Raw genomic sequence first — 14,786 nt, 5'->3', positions numbered from 1 at the left:
GGTCTGCAAGCAAAAGAAAAAGAAAACATATAATTGACACTGGAGGACAAATATGCCCCCAAAAATTGTTGGAGATAGGCTATGCAAAGACAGCAACCCTTGTTTTAAGGTCCATAGACAGCCCAAGTAGAGAGAGACCAGGGATTTGCTTCTATTGTCAACATGTTCTCTAGAGGTTTCCTTTTCTTTTCTTTTTTTCTTCTTCTTAGGAACTGAATGAAAATCACAGTTCATGATTTGTCATGGGTGTATAAAATTTCTGTAACTTCTTCCAAAGTTAGCAAGCTGCCTGCTCCAACCCAAGAAAGTCAGCTTTCTTCTGCTACCCTGACACCCTTGTAGGACCATACTTTTTTTCTTTTCTTTTTACTTTATTCTTTCATTAGATTTCATGCTCCAAATTTTTCAAATCATTGAGCAGCAGAGAGGAAGATATTGAAGACAAGAAAGACAGAAAAATTGAACCACAAAAATTAGTTTCCTATATTAATATATAAGTGAATTTGATGTAATTTATTGATCGGAAGAACTTCAATCCTAAGAGTAGAGTCACTACACTATAAGCGAATGTATTTCTTGTTTCGAATTGATTTCTTCAATCAAAAGTCTAAAAAATGGATTTATTATTCAATTCATCCCTATACTAAAAAAAAAAAAAATTATCTAATTTAAATGTATGTCATCATTTATATACTAAATTAATAAATAATTAATATATATTTATTAATTTTAAATAATTATGTATGTGTTAATTATTTAATGTCAAAATATATGTATTATTTTTTTATTTTTGAAGATATACACATCTCATATAAGTAAGAATTATAATTAAAAAAAAAAGAATTAAATTGACTTCAATTTCATATCATATTACAGGTAAATTAGCATTAAAAACTCTGCAATTCTCATGGTAAATTAAATAAGCTGTTCCTAGGCATAAATTTCTCATGGCACATGCATGTAGTTGCAATTCTTTTTTATTTTCTTTTTCCATGGACAGTTACACTTTTTAAAGAAATAAATAATTAATGTTGTCTGAAATCTTGAATTCTAATAATGAATAAGACTGGTTGATAATTAAGCCTGGGACCATGGGACAAGATTTGTACTTTTTTGGCATTAAGAAATTTTCCATGTAATTATTGACTAATTTGTTGAAGAGAAAGACTTGTGCAGTGTAATTGACCTAAATAATAAAACAAGATAAGGTTTTACACCAAAATGATGTTGGGTTTGAGGATAATCCTCTTAAGGCAATAATAGTAATCATAGGAAGCAAGAGTGAATATGGAAATTGTATGACTATGAAAAAAAGAAGCAAAGAACAAAGTCACATAATGTCCATAACATGTCAAAGAGATTTCATGTGTTATTTCACTATTGCTTCCTATGATTACTACTATTCTATGAGTATAACAGTAAACAAAAGCTGTTCAGAAAAAGAAAAAAAAAAAAAGAGTAAATAGAAGGAAAGAGATACCCAATTAGCACTGCCAATGTTATATGAAGTACATAATGAAAGTAATTATTTATCTCTCATAAATTTTCATCTTAATTATTTATTTGTATTAGATAAAAGGAAGAAGGGCAGCAATTAGTGGTACAATTTCTGTTAAACATGATTAATAATGTTTGATGAGTCGCTTAACTTGAGACTATAGCATAATTTCGGATCAATTGGAAGAGATTTGACCAATTAGCATACTATGGGTTGTTCATAAATATTTAAAAGTCGGCCTTCGATATTGAAACCAGATCCTTGTAACTTGGTAAAGTAGGACCAACTATAGAATAATTACCATTGATGGAAATCTCCATCCAGTTTAAAAGCATTCAACTTAAAGAACTGTTGATAAAAATCACAAATCATACATCAATAGGAAATGACCTAAATTGATATTATGGAGAAAAAAATTTAGCTTAGATAGTGGCCTAATTAACATTGATGACCAAGTTATATCTAAAAGAAGAATCCAATTAGAATTCACTCCTGTTTACTTGTGAGTTTAGTATAATAGTATAAAAAGATACATCCATCTAAGTCTAGAGAAGTTCAAATATGAATAGAGACAGGATATCGAGATATATATAAGAGATCAAAAGTAAGAATTAATTAATTAAGCATTTTAGCTATAAATTAAACTCATTTAATATCACCAAAGCAAATAACTATTTTACTTGATCGTCTGAGTAAATATTGGAATACCGATCTAATATTACTCTAATATTTTATTTTTACAAAATTAATCAAAAAATCCAGTGAAAGAGTCATCAAACATTATATAATAAAAAATATTTTATAGAATAAGTATTTATACTGTCCGTATAACTCGCAGATTAAAAAAAGAAAGAAGGAAAATTTGAATCCCACCATTTTAGAGTGTTGCCTTGGATTTTATATGGGGGAAATCAAAAAGTTTAAATTCCATCAAAATAGGATGATTAAAAAGAAAGGGTTATTCAATTATTTAACATGTTCTATTCTTCTTTTCTTTTGTTATCTACTATAAGTAAAAGGGGAAAAAAGTGAAGTAAATTAACTAACACTTCTCAAATCTCCGTGGATGTGCAGCTTGGAGCCATGGGCTACTTGTTTTTTCCTATATAAGAATATAACCTAACATAACAAACCTTTCTTCCTCTTTAAACTTATTTCTTTTTAAGAAATTGTTTAGGGTTTCTTCTTTCAAAGCAATACAAAACATTGCACATGGTCATTCTTAGCTATTTGTCAAAAAAACGGCTAAATTAAACTGTATCTGAACCTCTCTCTCTCTCTCTCTCTCTCTCTCTCTCTCTCTGTTTTTACCACAATTAGTCTTTTAAATGTTTTCCCTTTCAAGAAACAAGAAGCCCAGTTTAATTTTGTCATAATCAATGGTGAAAAGGGCACCAAAAAGTTGGGAAAGGGATAAATGTTTTATTGAACCCAAATAGTTAAATAAAGATTTAAAGGCGACATTAAGTCTGCATAAAGTTACCATTTATCCTGAAACCACATCAAAATAAAGTTACAGGAAAAAGACTTGTGTCCTTCCATATATAATAATTCTTTTAAAAATAAAAAAATTAAGACATGGCAGATGTTAAAGAAAATTAGAAAACAAATGAAATTATTATTTACATTCCTCTCTTGAAGAAACAAAAATTGAATTTATGACTTGGATGCCACGTAGATTTCCTGCAAACATTTAGTAAATTCTATCCAAATAGCTAGTCTATAAGAAATACATATAGCCCACATGTGAAAGAAGCACGTTTTAGGTACTATAATAATAATAATAATAATATTGCTATGAATAATTAATTAATTAAGATTGCGGGCTAAGCTAAAACCATGTAGCTAGACCAAAATAATTACTCTAATAAGTACGGATTAGTGTCAGGTTTAATTTATAATATTAATGCGACATATTGGGAAGACGTTCAATTTGCATTTGCATGTGCCAGCCACAAATACATTAATTATAATAAACGTTTATTAATAGTATAAAATATATATTTATTAATATATATTTTTTTTAATTGAACTCATTCAATAATTAAAGTATTAATACGTCATTAAAAATAATCATTAAAAATAATGAATCATCAAATTACACAATAAAATAATTATATTCATCTAAACTTAATTTCTCAAAAGATGAAAAAGAAAAAATCATTATGAAAATATAAAATTGCAAGATAAAAAAAATAATAATAAAGATTGTACTGGAAAAAGAAATCTCCTCCTTTTTCTATGCCATGGAATGCACCAACAGTTTTACTATTCACTATAAGCAAAGGTACCAAACCCTATTACACATCTGCTTTTGTAGACCTTCATGACATTACATACTTTTATCATGTACTATAAATGGAAAAGCACCCAAAAAAATAAAAAATAAATGAAAAATTAGAAAAATAAAAAGCCCTTGAAAGAGGTGAGAGCCAAGGAGTTAACAATTAATATTTGTTTTCTTTTTCTAGTTTCCATTAATTTTAAAGCTGCAAAATGAACCAATTATTTGTGACTCAGAGTTCCTCAAAGAGCCTCTCTATGTATGATAGAAACAAATGAAAAAGAAAAAAGAAATTGACATATTATTTTTTTTCTTGAAATTAGTGAAGCCAAAAAGTAGTGCCATGTGAAGCTAAATCATTGCATTCCATGAAAAAGTAGCTTATGTATTTTACTTGCTGTCTTAAACTTTTCTTTTTTAATTTTTAATTTTTTGTTTTTACCCTTTTTATTTTTCTTTTATAGAAAGATGTCTTTAATTTAAAGTATAAACACTGATCAAAAAGATAATTTGGTTTTACCCTTTTGGACCTTTTCTTTCCTTGTCTGGTAAATTTAATAGCACAAGTGAAGTGACTAAGTGATGTTTTATTTATAAATTTTATTTATTTTAAGTTCTGCCTTCCTGATTTGATGGGTCAAAATTAGGGTTACAAGTCCTATAAATCATATCTATTTTATTTAATTATATAAATTTTATTAACTAAATTCATGGAATATATGTTTGCATCTAATAAATAGATAATTAGCTTCCAGCAATTTAGAAAAAATCATAATTATTGATCGAAATTCACTGAAATATTTTTTTAAATTCTTTTTAAATTTTTTAATTTGGGCCAGAATATTTTAGAGAAATATAATTTCAAGTAAAATCATAATCAAAAGTTTTATATCCAACTTAAATCAAGATGCAATGTGATTATATCAAGGGCTAAATTAGCATAAATTTATGTAGCTTGATCTGAATCTTCTCACTTACTAGAATTGCTACTATTACAAAACCTATGGCTTTTTAATTTCAATTAACCCTATGGAATAATTGGAACTAACCCAAAAAGAAGGTAAATTTTATGTCATTATTTCTGCAAACAATATATATATAAATAAATAATCTCCCATGCTAAAGTAGGATCAAACTTTATAGATCTTTGTTCTGTTAGTTATTTCATTTTTGAGCTTTGGATTCGGCTGCAATGGTCAAAAAAGAATCTTTAAATGTGATTCCACTCATAGTAGAAGGTAGTTTGGAAAGAATAAACTTTTTGTTAATAATCAAAGGCAGTTTGCTTTTAGTTTTCTAATATCAGAAAATAGGGATGATTAGCCTTTTCATTCAATCCATTTGTAACTCAAAGCCAAGTTCTTTTTCCATAAAAACAAAGTTTGCTTTTGTGGGTCTAATTGTCTCTTATATGAGTGCAGGTAAATAATAGAACTACTAATCATAATATCAAGTTAGTCTGTGCTTTTCCTTTTCTCCCAGGAGATAGTATGTGTTTATTCTTTTGTTGTTGATGGTTTGTATACGTGGTTGTAGTATATTCGTAGGATCACTTAATACAGTTTTATAATAAAAAGATTTTATATTTCTGATTCGTAATTAAATTTTAATTATAATATAATAATAAAATTTCCCAGCATATATAAAAAATAACTGAATAGATAATTACTAAGTTTTATATTTTGTAAGAAAAATTATTATTATTTTAATTTATAAATAAACAGTCACTAAATTTTAATTTTAATAAAATCAGTAAATCTTTTTCAATGCACATTGTGCATAATTGGTGGTCTCTAAGCTTTACATATTATTAAAAAAAAAATTAGAATTAAATAGCCACTAAATTTTTTCAACCCGTTTAACTAATATAAAAATATTCTAACATTATTCGTTGTCTAATTCCACATAATATGTGGCCTTCCCCTTTCATTTTTGTAAATTAGTTGTCATACATTATCTATATCAAAGTATTCTTTGCCCTTTAATAATAAAGATTTCACTTTGGCCCTTCTATAATCTAATTAAGTTTTAAATTCACAATTCTCAAAATCTTCTAAATTTAATATAAAAAATAAAAAATAGAACAAATTGGCATCTCCAAACATCCTTTTCTAGCCCCGTCCTAGGAGGTTCTATAAATGGCAGTTGGCGAAGCCATAAGTGTTATATGGACCTTATGACAACTTAATTTGATACCTTGATTAGTTTTCTAAAGGTTATAAGTTTATATCTACTTATCAACTTGTACTATTTTCTCTTCTAGAATACATCTTCAAACTATCTCATATGCACATCTCCTAAACAACAATGGTTCATCCCACATATAAAATTTTACTTCAGCTAGGAATTTCTTTTTTTGATGATATTTCAGATCTTGCGGAAAAATATTAGACACTAAATAGTTAACAATGTCAGTAAACCATGGTGTAGAGATATCTTTTACTGCTCATAATTTCTCATCCGGAAACTCATCCTCAATGATTTTCTAATTGTCATCATTGTTGTAAATTATTATTCTTGACAAGTGCTCTACCACAGATTTTTCACATCCTTTCTTATCACAAATCTCAAAATCGAATTCCTGCAATAAAATAACCCAAGGTATTGTTCGTGGTTTAGCATCCTTCTTAGTAAGAAGATAATTGTTGAATGGTCTGTATAGAATACTGTCTTGGAACCTACAAGATAAGAGTGAAATTTGTCAAAAGCATAAACAACAGCTAATAACTCTTTTTTAGTAGTAATGCAGTTTACTTAAGCATCGTTCAAAACTTTGCTCGCTTAATAAATCACATGCAATCTCTTATCCTTCCTTTGCCCTAAGACAGCCTACTAATGCAAAATCACTTGTATCACACATAAGTTCAAAGGGTAAATTCCAATCAGGCGCAGTTATTATAGGTGCAGAAATTAAAGCTTTCTTAAACTTCTCAAAAGCTTCAAGGCAAGCTTTATAAAAAATGAAAGGTGTCTTTCACAAGTAAAGTACATAAATATTTTGATATTTTCAAAAAATCTTTTATAAATCTCCTATATAATCCTGCATGTCCAAGAAAACTCCTAATAGCTTTCACACAATTAAGAGGGGGTAATTTTTCAATCATTTCAATTTTTACTTTATCAACATCGATTCTTTTTTTAGAAATCTTGTTTCCTAACACAATCCTTTCTTGTACCATAAAATGACACTTCTCCCAGTTAAACACTAGATTGGTTACTTCACATCTCTGCAAAACTTTATCTGGATTAGTTAAACATGCATCAAAAGAAGATCCAAAGATAGAAAGTTCATCCGTAAAATTTACTACAATGTCTTCTACCATATCAGAAAAGATTGACATTATACAACACTGAAAAGTAATTGGAGCATTACATAGGCCAAATGGCATCCTAGGATATGCAAAAGTACCGTAGGAACAAGTGAAAGTGGGCTTTTCCTGATACTCAAGATCAATAGCAATCTGGTTATAACCTAAATAACCATCAAGAAAATAATAGTATGCATAACCTACTAAACACTCAATCTTTGGCCAATAAGTGGTAAGGGAAAGTGATCCTTACGTGTTGTTGCATTTAGCTTCCAATAATCAATGCATACTCTCCATTTTATAACTATTCTAGTTAGGATGAGTTCATTGTTTTCGTTCTTAACTACAGTTTTGTCTTCTTTTTTAGGTACCACCTAAACAGGACTTACCCAAGTACTATCAGAAATGGAATAGATAATGCATGCATCAAGCAACTTAAGAACCTTATTTCGCACAACTTCCTTCATATTGAGGTTCAGACGCCTCTGGTTTTGAACAGTGGGCTGATAGTCTTCTTCCATCAAAATCTTATGCTTGCAGATTAATAGGTCAATCTCTTTAATATCTAAAATGGACCATGTTATCACAGTCATGCGTCTCTTCAATACTCTCATTAATTTATCTTCCTCTGCATCAGATAAGTTAGCAAATATAATAACAGGATAAGAATTATTAGAACCCAAAAATACATATTTCAAATGAGATGGAAATTGTTTTAATTCGGGTTGAGGTGGTGTTATCATTGAAAGGTCTAGTTTTGGTTTCCCTTGACCAAGTTCTTCGAACTTAGAACTAGTTTTATTAGATCAAGCACCTTCCCCCTCTAATCTTAAAGCACACTTCAAAACTTCACTATCTACATATTTTTCATTTAAGCATAATGCTAGACATGCTTCCAATGGTTCCTTATATGATTCCTTGTAGAAAACTTCCTCCATAAGAGGATCAATAACATCTATACTAAAAGAGGCATCATTCACATAGAGTTTCTTCAACACTTTTACTATGTCAAAATCTTCTTTTTTATTGCTTACCCTAAATGTCTACATGCCCTTTGGTACATCTATCAAGACTCCTCTTATAGCTAAAAAGGGTCTACCCATGATGATAGATATATACATGTCCTCTTCTATATCCATAACAAGAAAATTAGCAGGTAAATAAACCTTCTCCACTTTAACTAATAAATCTTCAATTATTCGTATTGGGTATTTGACAGATCTATCAGCTAGTTGAAGTGAAACAGTGGTAGGTTTGATTTCAGTAATACCAAGTTTTTTTACAAGAGTTAAAGGAATCACTAATACTAGTGCCTAAATCACACAAACAATTCCTAATACCAATATCACCTATAGAACAAGGAAACGAAAAACTCCCTGGATCCTTTAGTTTAAGAGGTAACTTCTTTTGCAGAATGGCACTACATTCCTTAATCAATAAAACTATAGCATATTCCTCCAACTTGCTCTTGTTGGACACAATCTCCTTTAAAAACTTTGCATATGATAGCATCTGAGCAAGGACTTCCATAAACGGAATATTGATTTGGATTTTCTTTAAGATGTTAAGAAATCTCTAGAAGTTCTTCTCATTATTCTTCTTTCTTAGCATTTATGAGTATGAAATTGGTTGCACATAAGGCTTGACCAAATAAGGACCGTACTTAGATTCCGCTTCCTTTTCAATGTTCCTTTCTTGCCTAACTTCTTTCTCTACATTCTTGCTTGACTTTTCTTCAGCAACCACCTCCTTCTCTAGCTTCTTCTTCACCAAGGTGACAACCATAACTCCTTCTTTAGGATTTATTTTAGTGTTACTTGGCAGTTTCCCTTACTCTCTTTCAGCAACCTTTTTAGCTAATTGCCCCAAGATTATGAATCGCTATTTAATTGGTCTGAACCACTTGGTTTATCTTTGCATCTAATTTCTCCCAAGTGGAATCCTGAGAAGCCATATACTGCATCAGCATATCCTATAAAGATGGCTTCTTTTCCTGAGACAATTGTTGATGACTAGTCTAAAATTGTTGTTTCTACTGTTGGAACCTAGGTGGTTTTATTGGCTTTACAACTCCTTGGTCTCTCTAAAAAAAGTTAGGATGATTCCTCCATCCAGGATTGTAGGTGTTTGAAAAAGGATCATTCCTAGGTTGCTTGTAAGCTCTAATGTAGTTAACTTCTTCTTGAACTGTTTCTAGCATATCCATATTCATACATGCATTGGACAGATGTCTATACATTCCATAGTATGCACGAGCTTCTCTATTAGAAGAATCGTTCTTTAATAACAACTTCATCTGCTTAGTAAGATCTGCTACTTGCATAGCCATTTCACTCTAAGCATTGATCTCATAAATTCTCTTCCTACCACTAATGGCCTTCTGCTGAGAATTCATTGCTAAACTCTCACAGATTTATTACACTTTTTCAGCAGTTTTTATATCCATAATATCTACCATAAGCTGTATTAACCATAGTTTAACAATTCGCAGTAAGTTCATCATAATGAAATTGTACCAAGAGAGAGGAAAATTATGATGCGGCTATTAAATCAAATAGACCTTAAATCTTTCCCAAACATCATAAAAAGATTCTCCTTCTTTTCGAGTAAAATTACAAATCCTTGACTTATAATCTAACTTGTTTTAAGGTGAATAATACTTTAACATAAAAGCATCATACACCTCATCCCAAATAATCAGTGATCCTTCAGGCAAGTTTAACTACCATGTTCTAGCAGAGTTTTTCATACAATAAGGAAAACATTTCTTCTTAAGTTCTCCTTCATTCAGATTCTTTAGAGGGAATGTTTGCACTATACTATAAAACTCCTTCATGAACGATAATGGGTCTTCAGTACCCATTCTCTCAAAGTGTGATAACATTGTCAAGTGGATGGTCTTCAGCTCATAGTTCCTAGCATTTGCAGATAATAAAATGCATGATAGGTTCGTATTGATCTTGGGCCTTTAGAGATCCCTAAGCTTAGGAATGTTCTCTTCAACTGCCACGACTATGTTCCTATCATTCGCCATATGTTCCTTCCTGCTTTTCCTATTAACTTTGCAAGTATTTTCGACCTAAGGATCGAATGGGATGACTGTCGCTCGTTCTGCACTCTTGGACCTCTCAAGTGCATAAACATCTTGCAAGAGCAGTACCCAAGTAAATAACAAAATAAGAAAACAATCATAAACAAAATATCAATCGTTTTTCCTGACAATGGTGCCACAAACTTGATTAATTAAATCTTCAATTCCAAGTGCACAGGGCAACTATAGTATAAGGTTATCAATTAAGGTCGATCCCATGAGGATAAAACTAATGTTTAGGTCTAAGAAATGTGCAATAAAGTCATTGATTTATAATTAAAGATAAAAAAAATACAAAATAATTAAAATGAATATACTGATAAGATTTTAGAATACAAGAGATCTGGATTTCATCTAATGGGATTAATAATAGATATCAACTCTAGAGTTTATTCTTGAATGCAATTATTTCAAAAATACGTCAATTCTCTTTCAAGTAATTTACCTGTATCTAATCAAGTAATTTTTTATTCTTAAGGATAATTACCTAGACAAACCCATTAAGCAACAATTCTTGCATCACAACAACGAGATATATTTTCATATCTAATTTATTGTGTTTATTCTTCTAGATCTAGATTTGTATTTCTCCTTTCAGTTCATCATACAAATCCCAATACAAAAATACTATGGTGGCCAATCAAAGCATTCACAGTAATCTCAAGAAGAATAAATCAAGAATTAAGCAAACTCTATATTAATTACATAATCAAAAATCCAATTGACTAATCCTTCTTTCTAGAATGACAATTAGTTGTTCATATTCATAAAAAAAATAAAGACAAACAAAAGTTAAAGAAAATATAATTTCAGAAGAGATATATTAAATATTATTTTGAATCTTGAAGTTTTTAAAAGCTTCTTGAATCTTTTCGCAAATCTTGTTCTCCGGTGAAAACAAAGTGTTTCTTTTTTCATTTTCCTGTCTCTCTAAATAAGATGTGTTTATAGTCTAAAACTAGGATTCACTTTTAAAAACCCTCAAAAGCCCTTTAAACATGTAATTAAACAAATATTAAGTGTTTTTTCGTTCTCAACCTGTTCTTCACCGAGTTCTAATGGCTTTTTCCTAATGAAGCAGTTGTAGACCCGGTTCACTATTCTTCCCTTCTGTTGTAGACCGGTTCTATCAATCTGTCCTGGCTCTTTTCTCTTTTAGAACTCGTTAAATAACCGGTTCATCATAATAGCTCACAGCTCCCTTTTCCTTAACCAGTCCTTGAACTGGTTCTGCTTTCCCAAATCGGTCATAAGCCGGTTTAACTTGCAAATTCCCATTTCTTCACATGTATTCTCTCTAAATCAAACCAAGGGTCGATCATATTCCCAATTTCTTGAGTTCTTTGTAGAAATTTCATTAATACAATTGAGACAAACAAATTACAATGTAATATCAAAATCAAATAAAATCTCCATAAAATTATAAGTATATGATTTGAAAATGCACAAAATCCCTAAAGAATTATACTTATAATTCAGATTTATCACTTATATATATTCTTAAATTAGCTTTATAAGAAATAATTGTCTTTAACAAGTACTTGGTTAATATTGAAGCGAGCTTGAAATTAAATAGATAAGTAAAGATAAAAGAAGTAATTTTCTGCACTAATAACATCTGCAAACAATACATGAGTTTGGAGTACAAATGGAAAAAGTATCTTAATTATCCTGAGGTCCCTCCTTGCCATCTCCATGGATACTAGACCCATGGTAAGCATCAACGTCGGTATCATCGTCTCTCATTTTGCTCGTCAAAGTCATTATGTTTTAGGCTTTGAGCTTGGAGAGTAGACAGTTAAAATGTCAGAGTGTCAATCCTCTTGTGTTGAAGATATGAATGCCTTTGTCCAAATTAAATGATGATATTAGATATGCATTTGCATTTACATACTATTCCATACATCTTATGTGTCTTTAATCAAACATATATTAAATTCTTCACTAAAGTGAAGAAAGTGCATCTTTAAAATATTTGGAAGTCTAAAAACATGTTCAAATTGATCTCTTTGAACCTGTAATATTTTTGCATAAATATTACTAATCGATTTCAGGAAAATAATAAACTTGAAGTAAAAGAAAAAAAGGGTACTTACATGTGTGCAATCAGCGAGTACTAGATTTTAATACAAAGATATACATATTTAATCACTACCCGACCGTGCCTATCGAGATCTAATAATGTAAAGTGGAATCTAGAAGGAAGGGTGTGCTACCAAGAATCAAAGTCAAGGCAGTGGATGGTGTAGGCTCTACAAGAGCAATAGTAGAAGAATTCAATCTAGGCGCAGCCCTAGCACGTCGAGTAGATCGTGTATCAACCGACTCAGATCTTCTAACAGGAGGTGCACAAGGTCTGCTAACTTAATCAAGGTGCATAAGGTCTGCTAACTTAATCATAGAGGAAATAGTTAATAAGACAATAAAATAAATTAGATGAGATATTAATGTGAATGAATATCTAAGAGATAAGAGCCTCCCTAAAGGCACAACTCTTAGCAACTCGCTTGATAAAGTGAGATACTCGTTGATCTTAATCTTGATGGTAAACTCATCAACCTCAAGGCTCTCAAGGCTGGTATCAAGCTCCTCATAAGAAAGATTGGTGGTTCAAAATATCAAGGTAGGTACTAATAGAGGTACATGATAATGTCTAAGACCCCTATCCCAGCCATATATGGGGCTCCCTTAAGTACTACATCCTACATATCGGACCTCGGAGTAAAACTCTTTTCTCTTCATACTCTAATGCAGATAACTGACATCTTCTATCTCCAAGTAACTTGGGGACTTTGCAAAAAATGTACTCAATTAAGCAAGTCTCTAAATTGAAATCATGAATATGAATTAACAAATTTCCTTTTTTTTACCTTGTCCCAGGTAAGATTGTTAATGCAATTCCTACATAAATGGCCATGCGACAAGTTAAGAGGCAAGGTATGCATAGAAACCCCACCGACTCAGAAAAGGAAAGAACTTGTCCATGCTAATAGGTTGGATATTGAAAAGTAGACCTATCTCTAAGGCTAAACTTGCATTTGACAATTCGTGATAAATCTCAAGAAAAAATGAAACACGGGGTTGATTAAGTCTAGATCCAATTATAACAAGAAGTTTTGAAGACCAGGTCATAATCGGACTTAAGTTAAAAAATCATACCCGACCTAGGGTTCTATTGTATAACCAAGAAGACTCGTCGTAATAAGATTGGGAGACTTTATATTCACAAAGTCCTACTCCTTAACAAGGATGGAGAAATATATATGAACAACATGTCAGAATCTGCAAACCCACTTACCTCTATGGCCAATAATGTCAAGTTACTAGTATAAGAAAGCAAGTGCAATTTGCATCCTAAGTTGTATGAGAAAATTTAATTAAGATCCCTGAGTTAGGCAAGAGAATGCATATCTAAAGAACTGACAAGATCGTTAATTAGGGTGGTCCCGGTAGATAGAAAAGAAAGGTCTAGGCCATTCGGTCCACCTTTCTAGTCAACCACGGTATAAGTCTTTTATAAAAGACCAAGATGGATCCATAAGAGAGACATCGGGTGCTCCTACGAGCTAATAGCATACCTAATAATTCAGTGATATACTCGTCCCTAATGGTGGAACTTTGATCATGTATTGCATCATCCAAAGGGACTGGAGTGCTAGAAAACTCAAGTCTTGTATAGCAACAAAGTATACCAAGGATAAAACTTCTCCTATAGAAATATGAAAAGTATGAGTGGTGTCCATTTAATCGCTCAATCAAAGCGTATATAAATATATGATCAATCTTCCAAGCAGTAAAAGGAAAAGTAGCCACCAACTGCTTGAATTTAGTATCCCCAACCTTAATTCTCACTACCGACAGAAACTCATTAAACCACTCCCAAGCACTAGAAAAGTTTTTAAATAGTCAAATAGTGACTACATTCTTTTATATGGATGAACAAAATGAAGTCAAATTATGGAATTGACTTTGGGTGAATGCCAAAAGTGTAAGCCATAGTAGTCATGCAAAGCCTTTTAGCTTTGATAGCAAATCCATGTGGCTTTGCACTTGTAATTTCGTGAGGCATTTACCTGCAGAGTTATGAGGCTAGCACACAATATTGCTTGGCATTACGTAAAGCTGAGCAGTTGTTCCTCATCTTATCTCAAATAAGTTGATCCATTTTAAACAATTTTTTCAAGTTTTAGTAAAATCAAGTATATTATACATGGGCAATGATGGATAATGAAGAAAAATACCGCATTAAAGGCAGAATAAGCTTTGTGCGTGTCAATTTGAACAAAACTGGTATATAATCCATTTGACTAAACTCAAGTCATTTAGAGCGAATAAGCAAGTGAAAACTCCAACCAATGCAATTGAGGTACGATTTTTGCTTCTTGATGAAGAATTGGCCATTTAAACCCACTAAAAATGAGTAAGAAAGAAATAAAGAAAATGAGAAGACAAAAGAGAACTTTAGTTTTAATGAAAGTGAAAATAGGAAGGAAAACCGATTGGTTTTGCATATTAGAATGAAAAATTACTAGTATTGCCTTTAGTAGGAAAAGTTACTAGTTTATTCTTGTTAAGAGAATTACCAATTTGGTTCTTGGTATAAAA

At 31.0% G+C, this 14,786-nt stretch overlaps 1 non-coding gene across 1 annotated transcript; it reads left to right on the top strand.

Moving 5' to 3' along the window:
* Nucleotides 1–9,618: 9,618 nt before the first annotated feature.
* LOC112536087 lies at nucleotides 9,619–9,726 on the top strand. The gene has a single exon (XR_003080152.1). It is a non-coding gene; the product is annotated as a small nucleolar RNA R71 (small nucleolar RNA).
* The last annotated feature ends 5,060 nt before the right edge of the window (nucleotides 9,727–14,786 follow it).

This window comes from Ricinus communis, chromosome 5 (genome assembly GCF_019578655.1).
Source record: "Ricinus communis isolate WT05 ecotype wild-type chromosome 5, ASM1957865v1, whole genome shotgun sequence".
In the NCBI taxonomy this organism is placed as follows: domain Eukaryota; kingdom Viridiplantae; phylum Streptophyta; class Magnoliopsida; order Malpighiales; family Euphorbiaceae; genus Ricinus; species Ricinus communis.
This window is presented reverse-complemented; position numbering and strand designations above follow the sequence as displayed.